General features: G+C 46.7%; 1 protein-coding gene across 3 annotated transcripts in view; it reads right to left on the bottom strand.

The window, feature by feature from the left end:
- The window catches only part of GRID1 (glutamate ionotropic receptor delta type subunit 1), a 671187-nt gene that overhangs the window by 570372 nt on the left and 83522 nt on the right, over window positions 1-17293 (bottom strand). The window contains exon 1 of one of the 3 annotated variants that reach the window (XM_070616296.1): window positions 3443-3630. The exons of the other annotated variants lie outside the window; for them this stretch is intronic. The gene's annotated coding sequence lies outside the window, so the exon portion shown is untranslated. Of the gene's footprint in view, window positions 1-3442; window positions 3631-17293 lie in introns of those variants that run through there. 3 annotated transcript variants of the gene reach the window in all.

The raw sequence follows: 17293 nt of genomic DNA, 5'->3' as shown, positions 1-17293 counted from the left end.
CCACGCGACAGGGTCAAGGCGCAGCAGCCTACTGGGACCCCACACCCCACGCTGCCTCTTGGGCATCAAGTTTGCAGAGAGATGGGGCAAAGCCTTGGCAGGGCTGTGTCCATGGCTTCACCCCTAAAAGTGGGCTGTGGCTGGTACTGCCCAGGTGCCATTACTCCTCGCCACAGCCCAGGTAGGAAGGACTGTTAGCCCCATTTCACTGCTAACAACTGAGCTAAGAGAGGTTAAGTAACTTGCCTGAAGATTGCACAGCTGATGAGCAACACACAAACCCCGAACCACAAGGCCACACTGCCTCTCAAGGCACCGCGATTCCTCCATGACTCCTGCAATGTCCACACAACTGCCCAGTGGCTCCCTTCCCCTAAAGACACAGAGGCCTAGCGATCAGAGATCCCAGGAGCCAGAAGCCCCGGGGCCAGCCCTGGGCGGGCAGGAAGCACCCAGCAGTTCCCAGGCCACCCGGCCTCCCTCCCGCGAGCCGAGCGGAGCCAAGGCTGCATCGGTGGGAAAGCGGGGCTCGGTGCGCTGAGAGGGAGTCAATTGATTCTGGAGAAAACATCTTTGTTCTGTGAGGGAAGGGGAGCCATTTCCAACAATTTAATGCTCTGTTCGCAGGCCCGGGGGCCGGGGTTGCTGCTCGAGTCTTGTTCTGTGAGGCGGAGCCGCACATAATGAGCCTTCTCAGTGCCGCTCCCAGCCACCCTGCCAAAAACCAGGACGCTTATTTATCCATTAATCTGACATTACACCCCCTGCATTTTCTCTGCCTAAATAAATTTGGTGGTTAGAGTGGGTGCCTGGTGGAGACTCCCACATGCAAGCCCCCACCGCCAACACACGCGCCCGCGCCATCATCAACGCGCCTTTGACGTGGGAGGGGGGGCCCGGGGAGGCCCAGCTGGGAATTGCACCGGGCAGCCGCGGGGATCCGGCTTCTCCCAGCTCGGCCTGTCCAGGCCCACGGGACCATTTTCCAGAGCCTGTCTGTCCGGGGTCCGAGCATGCAGCAGCAGCCCTGAGTCATGGCTGGGCTGCCCTCCTCCCAGCAGAACAAGCCACCTCCTTCTGCTGTCACCTGCAGGCTGCGAGGAACAGTGGGGAAACCCGAACCCAGACCCCTACTGTTTGCGCTGGAATCCTGGCTGTGCCACTCACCAGCTGTGTGACCTTGTATGTCACTTCGCCGCTCTGTGCCTCAGTTTCCCCACCCCCTATTCCTAGAATTGCTGTGAGAACTAAATAAGTTACTATTTGCAAAGTGCTTAGAACAGTGCCTGGCATATATCAAGTGCTCAATAAAAGTTGGTTTAAAATATACATAATTTTTTAAATCTAGGACAAGTGTCTGTAAGCAGACCTTTGGTGACAGGCTAGACCCCTGGGTCCTAAATGTGTCCTGCGATAAGGGGGAAGGTGGGCAGAGTGTTGACTGGCTCCCCCAAACCACCCACTCCTCCCCCTGCACCTGGTGAAGAATAGGAGGAGTCATGGACTACTTCATTTGAACAGGGGTCCCACTGCTTAAAAATGTTCAAAAGCCCTTTTCCACTGCACGGCTTGCGTTTTGCAGAGGAGCAAACTGAAAGTCAGAGAGGGGGAGGGACCTGTCTAGAGCCCAGCAAGTTCACGGCAGAACCAGGGGCAGAATCCAGGCCTTCCAGCCCTCAGGTCAAGTTTTTCTGTTTGCTGCATGAGACCTCCCAGCGTTCATTCACCTCAATTTCAGTAAGGGTCTTACCAGCCTCTCTACTAATGTCAGGTCAGGCTGACCCACGAATGATACCAGCTGGGCACCCTCCTCTCCCATCCCAGCAGCTGCAGCGCCACCGCCCCCACCTCCACCCCCACTGCCCTGGAGCTACGAGCCCAGCCCCACCAGCAGTTGAAACCCCATGACCCTCAGACTTCCACAGGCCCCCCACCTGGAGGCTGGCCATTCGTCCTTCATTTGTCATTTCCTTTCATTCTCTGGCCCTCTACAGTATCTCCTTGGCCTGGAAACTTCTCAGAACTGACTGCCTGCCCTCCCTACATCTTGTCAGCCCCTTGGCATGCGGTGTACCCCACCGAGAGGGCTGGAGTCTGCACCCTGCCCCACAGGCTGGAGACCAGCCCAGGGCTGGATGACACCTGGGCCCTGCTCACCCCCCACCACACAGCCTTGGAGGCAGCGTTGCCCAGCTCACACCCAACCTGAGCTGGCCACACCCCTCTGGGGGCTGTCCCTAGTCCCTGAACACCTCCCCGAGGGCAGCTGCTCTGCTTGGAGAAGGAGACTTCCAAGATCTTCTCGCTCAGGAGAGCCTGGCCCGATGCCCCACGCGGACCGTCGAGGCAAGTGGGGAGCGAAGCGGCGAGTCTTTAACCAGAGGGAGAAGCTGTGTCCCACGCAGGAGCCGCTCTGCCCAGGCAGCTGCAGGCCCAGCCCCTGCCTCCTTCAGAGCAACAGAGAGGCAGGCATGCGGGCAGACAGACGCCCAACACAGAGACCTCCCACACGCTCGCGGTGGCACTACTGCCCCTTCCTCCTCGGCCCGCAGACGGGGAGGCCCCTCCGACCTGCAGCCAACGGCACCCTTTGCCAACCAGAAGCTCCCAAGGGAGGATGGTGGCTTCCTAGCCCCCCAGGATGTCCCCTGATCATTGCCATCTGCCATCAGGGCCTGGTACCAGCAGGTGGGACCTGTGCTTGTCCATTCCCTTTCTTCCTTGCCACATTTAGGCAAGTAAAATGCCATGAGCAAGGAGAAGCGCCCTGACCACACATGAGGGACAAGTGGGTCTGCCCATGCCTCCCTGGTGGTCTGCCTGGCCCAGGCCTTCAGGCTGAGTGGCCCGCCCTGCCCAGCCTCCAGCGGGCGGGAGCTCCCGCACCCCTGCCTGGGGCACAGTCTCATCTTAAAGACTGGTCCTTGGCAGCTTCCTGCTCCACGTCCCTGCCTACTCCCTCTCTATCCACCTGCATTCTGCCCTCCATCTCATGCTCACCCCTCATCCACGCTGCTCCTGGGGAACTGATCTGAGTCCCGCATCGCATCAGCTTCCCATCATTTCAGCCGGCCCCAGCCCAGCCCCCATAACCTGTGCCAGGCACTGTGCTGCACGCTTCAAAGTCTAAGTCTTACTTAGGCCCACTCCTCCCATTTGACAGCTCAGGACACTGAGGCTTGTCCAGGGCACAAAGCTTCGAAGTGGCCCAGGCTGGATTTGAACCCAGGTGTGTCTGAATCCAGAACCCCGAGTCATACTCCCAGTCCCGCCACCTGGCTGGCATGCCCACAGAGCTGTTCTTGCCCCATAAGTGAAATCAGTCACTGAGTCCCTCTCTGCAGACATGGAGGGTGGAGAGAGGAGAGCTGGGCCCCAGAGGCCATGAGTTCCCTGGGTTCCGACCGGGGGTCTCTCTTCCTTCAGTGGCACGAAGATTCACCTGTCGTTGGCAGCGAGAGGAAATCAACATTTTACAGCCATAAAAGGCTGCTCCTGGTTAGACATCAAGCGAATCAATCTTCTCCGACAGTTAATTTTCATTTTGCAACCTTCCCCAGTGACAAAGGCGAGTAATGACCCTGAGGATATGCAAAGTCGCTGAGCAGCAGCCCAGCCTCCCGCACTTCTGGCTCCTCGCTGCCCTGCTCAGCCCCTCCCCTCCTGTGCCCATCCCTCACCCCCCTGCCCTCAGATCCAACACATAGAGACGACTGTCTGCCCAGGAACCCCGCCAGGAGACCAAGCGGACCCCAAGGGGCACTGAGACAAGCAATAGATACTCTAGAGCTCAAACATGAAGCCACTGGGACACGCACTGATGAAGCCCTGGCCAACAGCACCCACCCATCCTCACTGGTCCCCATCCCTCGTACCAATGATCCTCTCCAAATATCCTATCATCGCTGCCTCCTCAACACACCTATGACCCCAGCTATGACCCCTGACCTGCCATCCACCCCCAGTGCACAGCACGGATGACCCCATCAGAAAGCACCCCAAACACACCCCTCTCACTCCCCAAACCCCATCACGGAGCATCCACACAGGGCCTTCCTGACCCCAAATGCCATCAACAACCCCAAACCGCCACGTCTAGCCCCTAAATGCACTTCACGTATTCCTAGCACTTCCAGGCAGCTAGAGAGCCCCCAGGCTCTGCATCTGTCCCCAGTCCTACCCAAATCTGGCCCAAGGCTTCCCCCATCCACATGTGAGCAGGTGGCAGGGTCAGCGCAACAGGAGCACATGAGCTGGGCCTTTCCCAGGGGAGGGCCCTCTGCCCCACTCCCCCGATCCCAGGTCTCTGATGAGGTGTCAGCTCAGCTCAGAGCCTCCCGAGCCGGTTCCCCACAGCCAGCCGTGTCCCCTGCTAAGAGAGATGGGGAAACGGCCCACTCAGCCCCAGACTGTGGCTCCACAGTGGGCCCCAAAGCCAACGGCAGCAGCTTTCAGTGCTCAGGAAACCTTCTCTGCCCCCCGTACCCTGGGACTCACAGCCCGGATGGAGCTTAAGTACACGGGGTCTTCTCATTTCCATCAAGGCTATAGCACCAGGAAATGGGCCTCCCCCCGTCCTTCCACATCCCAGAAATGCTCAAACCCTAAGGGGACTCCTCTCCTAGCCCCTGCAGAGCTCCCAACCTCAAGAACAATAGTAACTACCATTTAGTGAGTGTCCCCGTGTGTCCAGCACAGTGCCAGCCAGGCTGTCCGCTCAGCACGGGGCCATGTCAGCCTCATGTCACTGCATGGATTCCAGCGCTAGACAGTGCTTGGCACACAGGAGACAGCGATAAACATGAATGGAATAAATGAATGAAGGGAGGGCTTTCCACTTATTATCTCATGGGATATCTCAGGCCCCCTGCAGACTGGGTATCATTACCCCAGACAATCTGAGGAGCCAGAAGGCAGATAGAGGACCAGTACGGCGACGTTCAAATCCAGGTCTGTCCCAATGTGCTCAGCTCCAACCCACAGAGAGCCCCAGTCAGCATGGATGACATGCGAGCGGCGGCTCAGCACAGCCCGGCCCTGCTCAGGACAGGACTCAGCTCTGGCGCTGAGTTGCCCATCTCTTCCTGACACCAAACTGCAGCTCCAGGAAGTACCAGCAGCAGCCCCTGCATCTCCCTGGCAACCCAGGAGCTTTTGTTCTCGAAGAATGGAGCTGATTCATGCCCCCAGGGTGAACAGCAGGGGCTGCCGGCAGGGGAGCAGGGGCTAGACTGGCTCTGCAGCCCGCAGCAACCCAGGCTGGGCTGATACCAGCAGGGAGGGGCTGGCTGGGGTTCCTGGGCAGGCATTCCCAGTGCCCATCACACCCACTGGCCAGGACTCCACCACGGCTCAGCAGGGAGACAGTAACAGCCATGAAAGCCGCCCTGCTCGCCCTCCCTTCTCTCCAGCCTCTTCCCCTCCCGCGACACTCCCATAGGCCCTCACGGCTCCAACACACAGGCCCTGGCCCTCACCAGCGCCATGCTCTCTGCCCCTGGGCCTTTGCACACCCTGCCTTCGAACTGCAGAGCCCCATCCTTTCTTCTTGGGGACCCCTCACTGGGATTTCTTGGAACTGGGGGTTCAGACGTTGTCCCCTCTGTAATTCTCTCCAGACAGAATGTGTCACTGCTCTCTGTACCCCACAGCCCCATGCACGCCGATGACACACACAGCCCCTCTCACTCAGAGGCATTCCTTTCTTGGGGTTGTGACTGTCCCTCCACTAGATGGTGAGTTCCTAGAGGCAGGGAGCAGGGCCCTTCTCCCCTGAGCAGCCCCAGCTCCGGGGCTCTCAAAGTCATCACTAATGGGACAGTGCAGAGCGTCCACTGTGGCCTGTTCTTGTCATCGATGCCAGATACACTCCCCCATGTCACCAAGCCAGGCCTGGCAGGTGACCTGCTCTGGCCGACAGAACGTGAGCAGGTGTGATGTGCACGCATTCAGGACAGAAGCTTCAGGGCTAGTTCCTGCTTCTCTTCCAATATCGCCAACAGCGTTTTGGACAGTGGCTGCTCCTCACCTCCAGTCCCGGAGTGAGGAAGATGACAGCAGGCTAGCAGCACCCACAGGCCAGCCCATGATGGACACTCAGCCAGAGCAAGAAAGAAGTCACCACAATCTGGAGGCTGTCTGTTACTGCCATGTGTGCCAGTCTCTCCAGCAATGCCAGGAACCAGAGAACAGAGCCTTCCTGCCCAGGATGGCACAGGTGTGGGGACTCTACAGGCCGCCACGAACACCCCTGGCCAGCTGTGTGAGTAGGCCTCCTTCCAGACATGCTTTAGAGGCCTGAGATGACCACACGACTAAAGCTGAAAAAGGAAGAGAAGCCGTGGGGCGTGTTAGAAAGACTGACTCTGTCTGGAGGCAGACAGACTGGCTCAAATCTAAGCCAAGACACATCCATGACTTGGAGAAGTCCCTTGACCTCTGTGAACCTCGGCTTCCTTATCATAAAATAGGGGCAACAAGACCTGCCCCCAGGGCATTCTTAAGATCTCAGGAGGACAGCACCGCAGGGAAACGGCCCAGCACATTCGGAGTCCCCCATTGCGAACAGCTGCTGGTCCCTTTGATTAACTCCAGATGCCTGGAGGGTGAGCAGCAGGATGAGCCGGCCTGAGCCCCAGGCCCCAGCCCAGGCAGGCTCAGGCACCATGCAGACAATTTAGGATAGGCTGTATCTGAGATGATGCCACCTGTCACCCACACGGGGCACAGAGAGGCCCCAAGCTCCTGGTGAACTGGGCTCACTGAGGTCACCAAGCCAATCCTCTGAGTTACGTCCCCCTCCGCCCCCCCACAAACACACAGATGAATGGCGGCCTTCTGAGAGGTCCCATTCTGGCTCCTCCAGGGCACCAGAACCCTGGCCTGCATTGACCCCTGCTCATTAGGAGTCCTCCTGTCCGCGTCCTCATGCCTGTCCTGGTCCTCAGTCCTTCCTCTCTTCCTCCCTGGCCACAGCTGGCCCTTTCCTCCAGCCCCATCTGTTTTTACCGCCCTTTAGTCTCAACTCCCAAGCAGAAGACGCTCCTGAGGCAGGTTGGCAGCAACTCTTGGAGACAAGGGTACATCCTGTTTGGTCCTCTTGTCCCTCTAAGGCTTCAGATTTGTCTGATTAAGGGGCATGACAGGGGGTGACTTTTAATGAACAAGGGGTCCCATGAGAGCCAGAAATGGCATCTCTCAGAATGTGATGCATATACCAAAGCCCCCACAACCCCTTCCTGGGGAGACTCCAACTCCAGCAACCATAGGGACTTGAGATGCATGAGGAAAGACCCATCTGAGCATCACACTGTGCAGAGACACAAATCAAGGACTCACTCTGCACAGAGACACGGGAACCACATTTGCTGATCACCTTCTAGATGCTAGACACCCTGCTGGATGCACTACATGTGCACCCCATGGAAACCCTGCAAGATACCTGCCATTATCTCATTTTACTGTGCATTTGGCACTAAGGCTCCCTGCAGGGAGAGGGTCAAGGGGATCACACGTGCATCTTCTGACCCCAGATCTCAAGCTCCTTCCTGCAGCCTCCTCAAAATTAACCATCCTCTTCCCTTAATGGCTGAACAACCCTATCCTGATTTGTGGGCCTTCCTGGAACAGTATTCCTAATTACATTCAATGAAAAATGTTTTAAATGAATCTAATTCTTCATAGTTTAGAAACATGAGACATGTGCTTTGTGTCAGCAACTGTACCTCCTGATGAAACAACTATCAGCCATTTCTCCCATACTCTCAGATCCTGGGATCCTTGAAGGCAGGGGCTATGAGTTATTCCACCCAATACCCACAGGAGACTTGCAAAGAATACTGATCAACAGCAGATTAAAGAATTAAATTGTCCCTTCCCACCTCATTCCAACCATTGTCTTCTCTCCACCATCTTTCACATCTTCCTCTTCTCCATTCCTGTCATCATTAAATAAACCCAAATTATCAATATTAAAAATAACAATCATTTGGACTTCTGATTCTGACCAAGATGGTGTAACAGGGACCGGATTTACCCTCCCTCCTGAAACAAACAAAAAAAGGGGTAAAATCCAATAAATGATGGTTTTCAAGACACTGCACATGAGGCAACAAAGGACAGTGATCCCTGAGAGACTAAAATAAAGCAGATTGAGCCCTACGATTGCCTTAGCTTACCTTCTTAAGAGAATTTCCAGGGTGACATAGGGAGGAGGGCAGACAAGTAGAATCCAGTAGATGCCCTGATCTTTCAGAAGCTCCCACTTAAGCATTCAGCAGAGTGCATCTTTTCCAAGGCCAGGAAGAGAATCAAATCAAAAAGATTTGAAGGAATAGTGCCTGGCACTCACACAGAGCCAAGAACAGTGTCTATGTCCAACCAGACTGGAAAACCTCATGATTCACAAGACACTGGGGAGATGACACAGGAAGGTCCTGTCTCAGCAGTAATAGGTGTGGTCTTTACTAACAAATGGTAAAGCAAGACTCAAAAGGATCAAACTATTTCCAAGTAACTTGACTACATCCCAGAATAAAGCTCAAGAATATATCTAAGAATACAAAAATATCCATCACAACGTCTGTAATCTAATCAAAACTCACAAGGTATATAGACAAGTGGGAAAATATTACCCATACGAAGAGAAAATCAGTCCATCAAAACCAAACCAGAACTGGCACAGATGTCAGAATTAGCAGACAAGGATATTAAGATACTCCCTTATTACTACATGCCATATGTCCAGAAGTTAAATAGCAACATGAAAGATTTAAAAGGAGAGGAAAATTAGACTTCTGGAGAGAAAAACTACAATGTATGAGATGAAAAATAAACTGAATTGGATTAATGTTGGATTCGATATAGCAGAAAAGAAGATTAGCAAATTTGAAGACATGGCAAAAGAAAGCATCCAAAGTGAAATGCAGGAAAAAGAGGAAAGAAGGGAGGGAGGAAGGGAGGGAGAGGGGGAAGAAAGGAAAGAAGGAAGGAAGGAAAAGGAAAGGGAAGGGATGAAAAGAATATTAGTGAGCTGTGGAAAAACTTCAGCGGCCTAACACATGTGTAACTGGAGTCCCAGAGGAGAGGACAGAGGGAGGGAAAGGAAAAAATATTTATAGAAATAATTCAGGAAAAATTTCCAATGTGTATAAAAACTATAAACCCACAGATTTAAAAATCTTAACTAACCCCAAGCACAAGAAACACGAAAAAGAAAACTGCCTTAAGGCACATCATGATCAAAATGTTCAAACCAGGATAAAGAGAAAAACTTAAAAGCAGCCAGAGAAATAAGGTGTGTTACGTACAGAGGGACAAGGATAACGATGACAAGAAATTTCTCATCAGAAACAATGCAAAAGAGAAGACAACGGAGAAACATCTTTAAGGCACTGAAAGAGAAAAACTATCAACCTGGATTTTTATACCCAGAAAAAATATCTTTCAAAAGTGAAGGTGAAGCAGAATGGCAGAATCTAAGCTCTCATCTCCCTACAGAAACGTCACACACATTAAAAAAACCCACAAGCAGAAACTGCCAGAGCAACTTTGTCCGAGCTGTGCAAAAGAGTCAAAGGTTTACAGCAACAAAGAGAACGCTTAATCAAGAAAAAGGCAACTTTACAACAGTAGGAAAGCACTGTGACATGTTTACTTGCCATTGCCCCACTCCCTCTCCAGCGTGACAACAGTCCTCAAATGGTAGAGCTGGTGTTCCCGGTGTGGAACCCCAATCTCTAGTCGCCGAGGGAGCAGAGCAGACTTTGAATTATTTTGTTTGTCTGTGACAGACTGTCTGGGGGCTACATGAAGGACTGATACAAGACGCCCGCCTAGGTTTTGCCTAACTCGGAACTTAGACCAAACAGCAGCAGGCTTTGGTTGAAACACTGCAAGAGGTGCTAACGTGTGTCTTAGTGTCCAAGTGATTGACCTAAGGCAGGGACGATAATCTAAAGTGAGGTGCCTTCCCACTTCCTGGGGCAAAAGATACGGTTGAGACACACAGCAGACTGCCTGGGGCCCAGAAGGAAAATCTGGGGAGATTCTTTAAGAAATTAGGACATTCAAAAGGAGCCATCTTTAAAGGGGAATTTAGAAAGTCACACTGTGCACAAGGAAAGATGCATGCTCAGAAAAGACCTAAAAAGACTCTAAGCTCTCATGTCAGGCTGACCCCTAGACTCAGTGCAAGCCTCACTCAGTGCTGAAGGGGTTCCTTAGCTCACATCAATCTGCAAAGACTGGGAGAGATGTCTGGGGTTTTTTTCATTTTTCATTTGTGCTTGGTTGTGGTTGTCGTCGTTGTTGTTGCTTTGCTTTGTTTTGAACTCCTGGCCTTCAAGGAAATCTTTGTCAAAATATTAGCTGAACACAGGCCAAAGGAACAGAGACTTCAGTGACCACACAAAACAAGGCATATAGTTTTTTCAAAAAGTAGTTTGAAAAAATCACTAAACAATGGACTGCTCAAACTTTGACAATTTAAAAAAATATCAAACCCTAGGAAAGGGGGAAAATCTAATTTCCAGAGTTACTACATCATAATACTGAAATATCTTAGTTTCCAACAACCGCAACAAAAAAAATCACAAGGCCTACAAAGAAACAGGAAAGCATGGCCCATTAAAAGGAACAAAATAAATCTACAGAAACCATCCATGAGGAAGCGTGGCCAACAGAATTATTAGAAGATAACTTTAAAACAACTGTCTTAAATGTGCTCAAAGAGCTCAAGGAAAACATGAACAAAGTACTAAAAAAATCAGAAAAATTATACATAAACAAAATGAGAACATCAGTCAAGAAACAAAAATTATAAAAAGGAACCAAACAGAAATTTTAGAGCTGAAAATTGCAATAAATGAAATGAAAAATTCACTAGAGTTGCCCAACAGAAGATTTGAACAGGCAAAAGACTCACTGGGCTTTATAGAACAATTGAAATCATCAGGTCTGAGATGCAGAAAGAAAAAAGAATGAGAAATTGTGAATTCTACATTATGTGTATTTTACCACGATAAAAAAGTAAAAGTGAAATTAAGATAATCCCAGATAAGCAAGAGCTGAGTGAGTTTGTTACCATTATGACCTTCTTTATGATAAATGTTAAAGGGGGTCCTTCAGGTTGAAATGAAAGGACATTAGACAATAACTCAAAGCAGTATGAATGAATAATGATTTCCTAAGTGACAACTATAGACTGAATTGTTTTCACTCCAAATCCATATGTTGAAGACCTACTCCCCACCCAGCCCCTGAGATGTGACTGTATTTGGAGTAAGGAAATTAGTTAAGGTTAAATAAAGTCATAAAGGTGGAGTCTGATCTGAGATGATTAGTGTCCTTCTAAGAAAAAATATCAGATTACTAGCTCTCTCGGTCTCTCCACCATGTGAGGACACAGTGAGAAGGCAGACATCTGCCAGCCAGGAGGAGAGGCCTCACCAGGAACCAAATCTGCTGGCAACTTGATCTTGGACTTCTCTGATCTCCAGAACAGCGAGAAAATAATTTCTGTTGATTAAGCCACCCAATCTACGGCATTTTGTTATGGCAGCTCAAGCTGACGAAGCCAGTGATCTGCAGGACACCATCATACTCCTCATGGGTGTCCCAGAAGGAAAGAAAAAGAGAGAGAAGGGGGAAGAAAGAATATTTGAAGAAATCATGGCCAAAGACTTCCCAAATTTGATGAAAGACATCAACCATTCCAAGAAGCTCAATGAACTCCAAGTAGGATAAACTCAAAGAGACCCACACAGAGACCCAATGTAATCAAACTGTGGAAAGTCAGAGAGAATCTTAAAGGCAGCAAAAGTGAAGCAAACAATCACACACAAGGGATCCCCAATGTATTGGTTTACTGGAGGTGCTGTATCACAGTACTGCAGCTGGGTGGCTTAAACAACAGAATAGAAGATAGAAGTCCAAAATCGAGTTACTGGCAGGGTTGGTTCCTTCTGAGGACTGGGAGGGAAGTATGTGTTTGAGGCCTCTCTCCTTGGCTTGTAGATGGCTGTCTTCTCCCTGTATCCCTTCTCACACTCTTCCTTCTATGTGTGTCTAGCTGTGCCTAAATTTCTCTTTTTTATAAGGACACCAGTCATATAGGATTAAGGCCCATCCTAATGATCTCATCTTAACTAATTACATCTTCAATGATCCTATTTCCAAATACGTTCACATTCTCAGATACTATGGGTTAGGACTTTAACACAAATTGTGAGGAGGGTAACAGTGCAACCCATGACACTCAGTAAGATTAACAGCCAATTTCTCATAGAAACCAAGGAGGCTAGAGACCATGGGATGACATATTTAAAGTGCTTGGGGGGAAAAGCTGTCAACTGAGAATTCTATATCCAGTAAAACTGTCCTTTAAAAATGAGAGACAGATTATTAACGCTAAGTGAAATAAACCAGCCATCAAAGGACAAATCCTGTATGATTCTACTTATATGAGATATATAGAATAACTAAATTCATAAAAGCAGAAAGTGGAATGGTGGGTACTAGGAATAGGAGAGAAGGGGGAATGAGGAGTTATTGCTTAATGGGTACAGAGGTTCAGATTGGGAAGATGAAAAAGTTCGGGAGGTAGAGGGTGACGATTGCACAACAATGTGAAGATGCTTTGTGCCACTGAACTGTACACTTAAATGTGGTCAAAATGGAAAATTTTATGTTATGTACATTTTACCACAATAAAAACATGACAGTGAAATTAAGATATTCCCATACAAACAAATGTCAAGGGAGTTCCTTGCCACTAGACCTTCCCTATGAGAAATGCTAAAGGGAGTCCTTCAGGTTGAAATGAAAGGACACTAGACAGTAACTCAGAGCTGGATGAAGGAATAATGTTCTCCAGCAGAGGTAACTACTCAGGCAAATATAAAAGCCACTGTCATTGCATTTTTGGTTTGTAACTCCATTTTTATTTCCTACATTATTTAAAAGACAAATGCATTTTTAAAACTACAAATCTATGCTAATGGACACACAACGTAAAGATGTGATTTGTGAAAGCAATAATATAAAGGAGAGATGGAGCTATATGGGAGCACACTTGTGTTTGATACTGAAGTTAAGTTAGAATCAATTCAAATTACATTGCTATAAATTTAGGAGGTTAAATGCAATCCTCACAGTAACCACAAAGGAAATATCTAAGAAATATACACAAAAAGCAATGAAAGGGGAGACAAATGGTTTGTTACCAAAAAAATCAAATATACACAAAAAAGGCAGAAAAAGAAAGACAAAAAAAGCTATTAGACATACAGAAAGCAAATGGCAAAACGGCAGGAGTAAGTCAATGCTTATCTATAATTACTTCAAATATAAATGAGTTGAACTCTCCAATTGAAAGCAGAGACTAGAAGAATAGATTTTCAAAAACATAATCTAACTATATGCTGTCTATAAAAGATTCACGTTAGACCCAAAGACATAAGTAGGCTCAAGTGAAAGGATGGAAAAAGCTATTCCCTACACATAGTAACCAAAAGAAAACTAGGGTGGCTGCACTAACATCAGGAAAAAATAGACTTTAAGTCAAAACTGGTAGAAGAGACAAAGATGGACATTACATATTTATAAAAGGGTCGATTCAATGACTTCAGTTTCTATCTTAAGAACTTGTTTGAAAAAGAAGAGCAGACTTCCAGTTTCCTGTTCTGCATATAGGGAGCTTAGAAGTACCACTTTCTCCTAAAAAGAAGTAAAAAGCTGAGCAGGCTGAAAAATCAACTCTTTTTGGGCTGGTCTCATGGCCAAGTGGTTAAGTTGACATGCTCTGCTTGGGCGGCCCAGAGTTTTGCTGGTTCACATCCTGGGTGTGGAGTTGGCACCACTCATCAAGCCTTGCTGAGGTTGCATCCCACATAGCACAACCAGAAGGACCTACAACTAGAATATACAACTATGCACTGGGGGTCTTTGGGGAGAAGATGAAAAAAACAAAAAAGAAGATTGGCAACAGATGTTAACTCAGGTGCCAAAATAAAAAAAGTCAACTCTTCTTGGAACCATAAGAAAGGGGAGGACATCAAGCAAACTGCTGCCCCCAAGATTGAAGAGACAGGAGAATACAGGTAGCCATGGCTTACTGGGGCAGAGACTCTAAACTGGAAACCACTGTGGGAACCAGTGCTGGGGTAGGAAAACCCACCCCCTAATTGATGCATTGCTGGAGGCTCTGGGTGGACAACTCTGAGAGCTAAAAACTCCAGGAGTTACCCAGTCACGGTGGGCTCCTACAACACTGTAATATTTACATCCAGGAGATCAACCAGGTTCCCACAGAAAACATCAGAAAAACAATCCCCTCAGGCTTCTGGCAAGTGGGGAAGGGAAAGGAACCATTTTGAAATACGCCAGTGCATTCTGCTCTTCTTAACAAGGTCTGCCCTCAGAAGAAACTAGTTTCCAAAGCCTAACCAGCTGGGGTATACCAGGGTCTAAATGACCTAGGGAAGGGAAATATCCCAAAGCCAGCCTGCTCTACCAATCCTGTTCCCACTAAGGCGGGGAGAAAAAAATTGAGAAACACCTGTGAAGTTCACAGTCCAGAGGCACAGGCTCACTAAAAGATTGAGACCTAATCAGAGAACTAAGCACATTTTCCCTCACCCAACACACCTCACCACCACATTACTAACTGCCTATTTATATGTGATTTATATTATGTGTGATGTGCCTTTTTCCAGGTACATCACACCCAGCTGTCAAGAAAAAATTACAAGTATACTAAAAGTCAAAAGCACAATTTGAAGAGACAGAACAAGCATCAGAACCAGACATAACAGGCATGTTGGCATTATCAGACCACGAATTTTAAAAAACTATGATTAATGTACTAAGGGCTCTAAGCATAAAGTAGACAGCATGCAAACAGATGGGCAATGTAAACAGTGATGGAAATCCTAAGAAAGAACCAAAAAGAAATGCTAGAAATTAAAAAACACTGTAACAGAAATGAGAAATGCTTCTGATGGGCTTATTAGTAGACTGGACATGGTTGAGGAAAGAATCTCTGAGCCAGGGGATTTATACATAGAATCCTTGAAAATCTAAAAGCAAAGACAACACAGACTGAAAAAAAAAAAACAGAACAGAATATCCAAGTACTGTGGGACAAGTACAAAAAGTATAACACACATGTTGTGGGAATACCAGAAGAAGAAGAAAGAAAGAACAGAATGGAAGAAATATTAGAGACAATAATAACTGAGAAATTCACCCAAATTAATGTCAGACACCAAACCATAGATCCAGGAAGCTCGGAGAACACCAAGCAGGATAAATGCCAAAAAAAAACAACTATACTTAATGCGTATCGTTTTCAAACTACACAAAATCAGACATAAAGAAAAAAGCCTGAAAGAAGCCAGTGGGGGAAAAAGTCTTATCTATAGAGGAACAAAAATAAGAATTACATCTGGCTTCTCTACAGAAACATGCATGCAAGAAGAGAGTGGAGTGAAATATTTAAAACACTGAGACAAAAAAAAAATCACCAACCTAGAATTCTATATGCTATGAAATTATCCTTCAAAAGTGAAGGAGAAATAAAAACTTTCTTAGACAAACAAAAATCGAGGGAATTTGTTGCCAGTAGGCCTGAGTTGCAAGATATGTTAAAAGTTCTTTAGAGAAAAAAATATGTAGATCAGATCTACATGCAGTAAGGAAGAGCATCAAAGAAGGAATAAGTGAAGGTAAAATAAAAACATTTATTTTCCTCATTGCTAATTTATCTAACGGAGAACAGTGTGTTCAAAATAATAGCAATAATAGCAAGTATATTCGATTATGTAGAGATATATATATACATATAGTGTGTGTGTGCATGTGTGTGTATACTCATGTATGCTTATATATAAGTGAAATGAATGAGAGCAATAATAAAAGGAATAGGAGGGAAGAATTGGTATTAGTTTATTATTATAAGGTACTCATATTGCCTGTGAAGTAGTATAGTGTCATTTAAAAGTGGATTTGAATTAGCTGTAAATGTATATTGCAACCACTAGGGCAACCACTCAAAATAGTAAGAAAAAAAGTATAACCAAAAGGCTAAGAAAGGAGAGAAAATGGTATCACATAAAATGCTCAATTAAAACCACATAAGACAGAAAAAGAGTGGAAGGCAAAAATAGGAACAAAGAACATGGGCAAAAAATAGAAAATAGTAACAAATATGGTAGATATTAATCCAATATACCACTTTCAATGTCAATGGTCTAAATGCATCAATTAAAAGACAAAGATTGTCAGAGTGGCTCAAAAAACATAACCCAACTGTATGTTGTCTATAAGAAAAAGACATATATAGATTAAAAGTAAAAGAATAGACAAAAATATACCATGTTAATACTAATCAAAAGAAAGCAGGAGTAACTATATTAATTTCAAAGACATGAAATTATGGAAAATTATCAGGGATAAAAACAGGGCATTATATAATGACAAAGGAAGAATTTTCCAAGAAGACATAGTAATTTTTAATGTATATGTAGCTAATAACAGAGCATCAAACTAGGTGAGACAAAAATTGATAGAACCACAAAGGGAAACTGATGAATTCTCTGTCATAGTTGGAGACTTCAACACCCCTTGCTCAGAAATGGACAGATCCAGCAGGCAGAAAATCAATAAGGATATAGTTGAACTCAGCAACACCATCAATCAACTGGATATAATTGACAACTATAGATTACTTCATCCAACAACAGCAGAATACACATTTTTCTCAAGCTCACATGGAATGTTCATCAAGATAGACCACATTCTGGACCATACAACACATCTTAACAAACTTAAAAGAGTAGAAATCATATGCCTGCTCTGAGACCACAATAGAATTAAACTTGCAATCAACAAAAGAAAGATAGCTGGAAAATCCAAAAATACTTGGAGATTGAACAACACAATTCTAAATAACACGTGAGTCAAAGAATAAATCTCAAGAGAAATTTTAAAATATTTTTAACTAAATGAAAATGAAAGCATACCTTATCAAAATTTGTGGCATGCAGAGAAAGCAGTGCTTAGAGGGAAATTTATAGCATTAAATGCATATAAAGATCTAAAATCAATAATCTAAGTTTCCACATTAGGAAACCAAAGCTGGTTCTTTGAAAAGGTCAATAAAATCAGTAAGCCTCTAGCTAGGCTAACTAAGAAAAAAGAGAGAGGACACAAATTATTAATATCAGAAAGGAAAGAGGAGACATCACTACAGATCCCATGGAAATTAAAAGGATAATAAAAGAATACTATGAAC

Source organism: Equus przewalskii, chromosome 1, assembly GCF_037783145.1.
Source record: "Equus przewalskii isolate Varuska chromosome 1, EquPr2, whole genome shotgun sequence".
NCBI lineage: Eukaryota > Metazoa > Chordata > Mammalia > Perissodactyla > Equidae > Equus > Equus przewalskii.
This window is presented reverse-complemented; position numbering and strand designations above follow the sequence as displayed.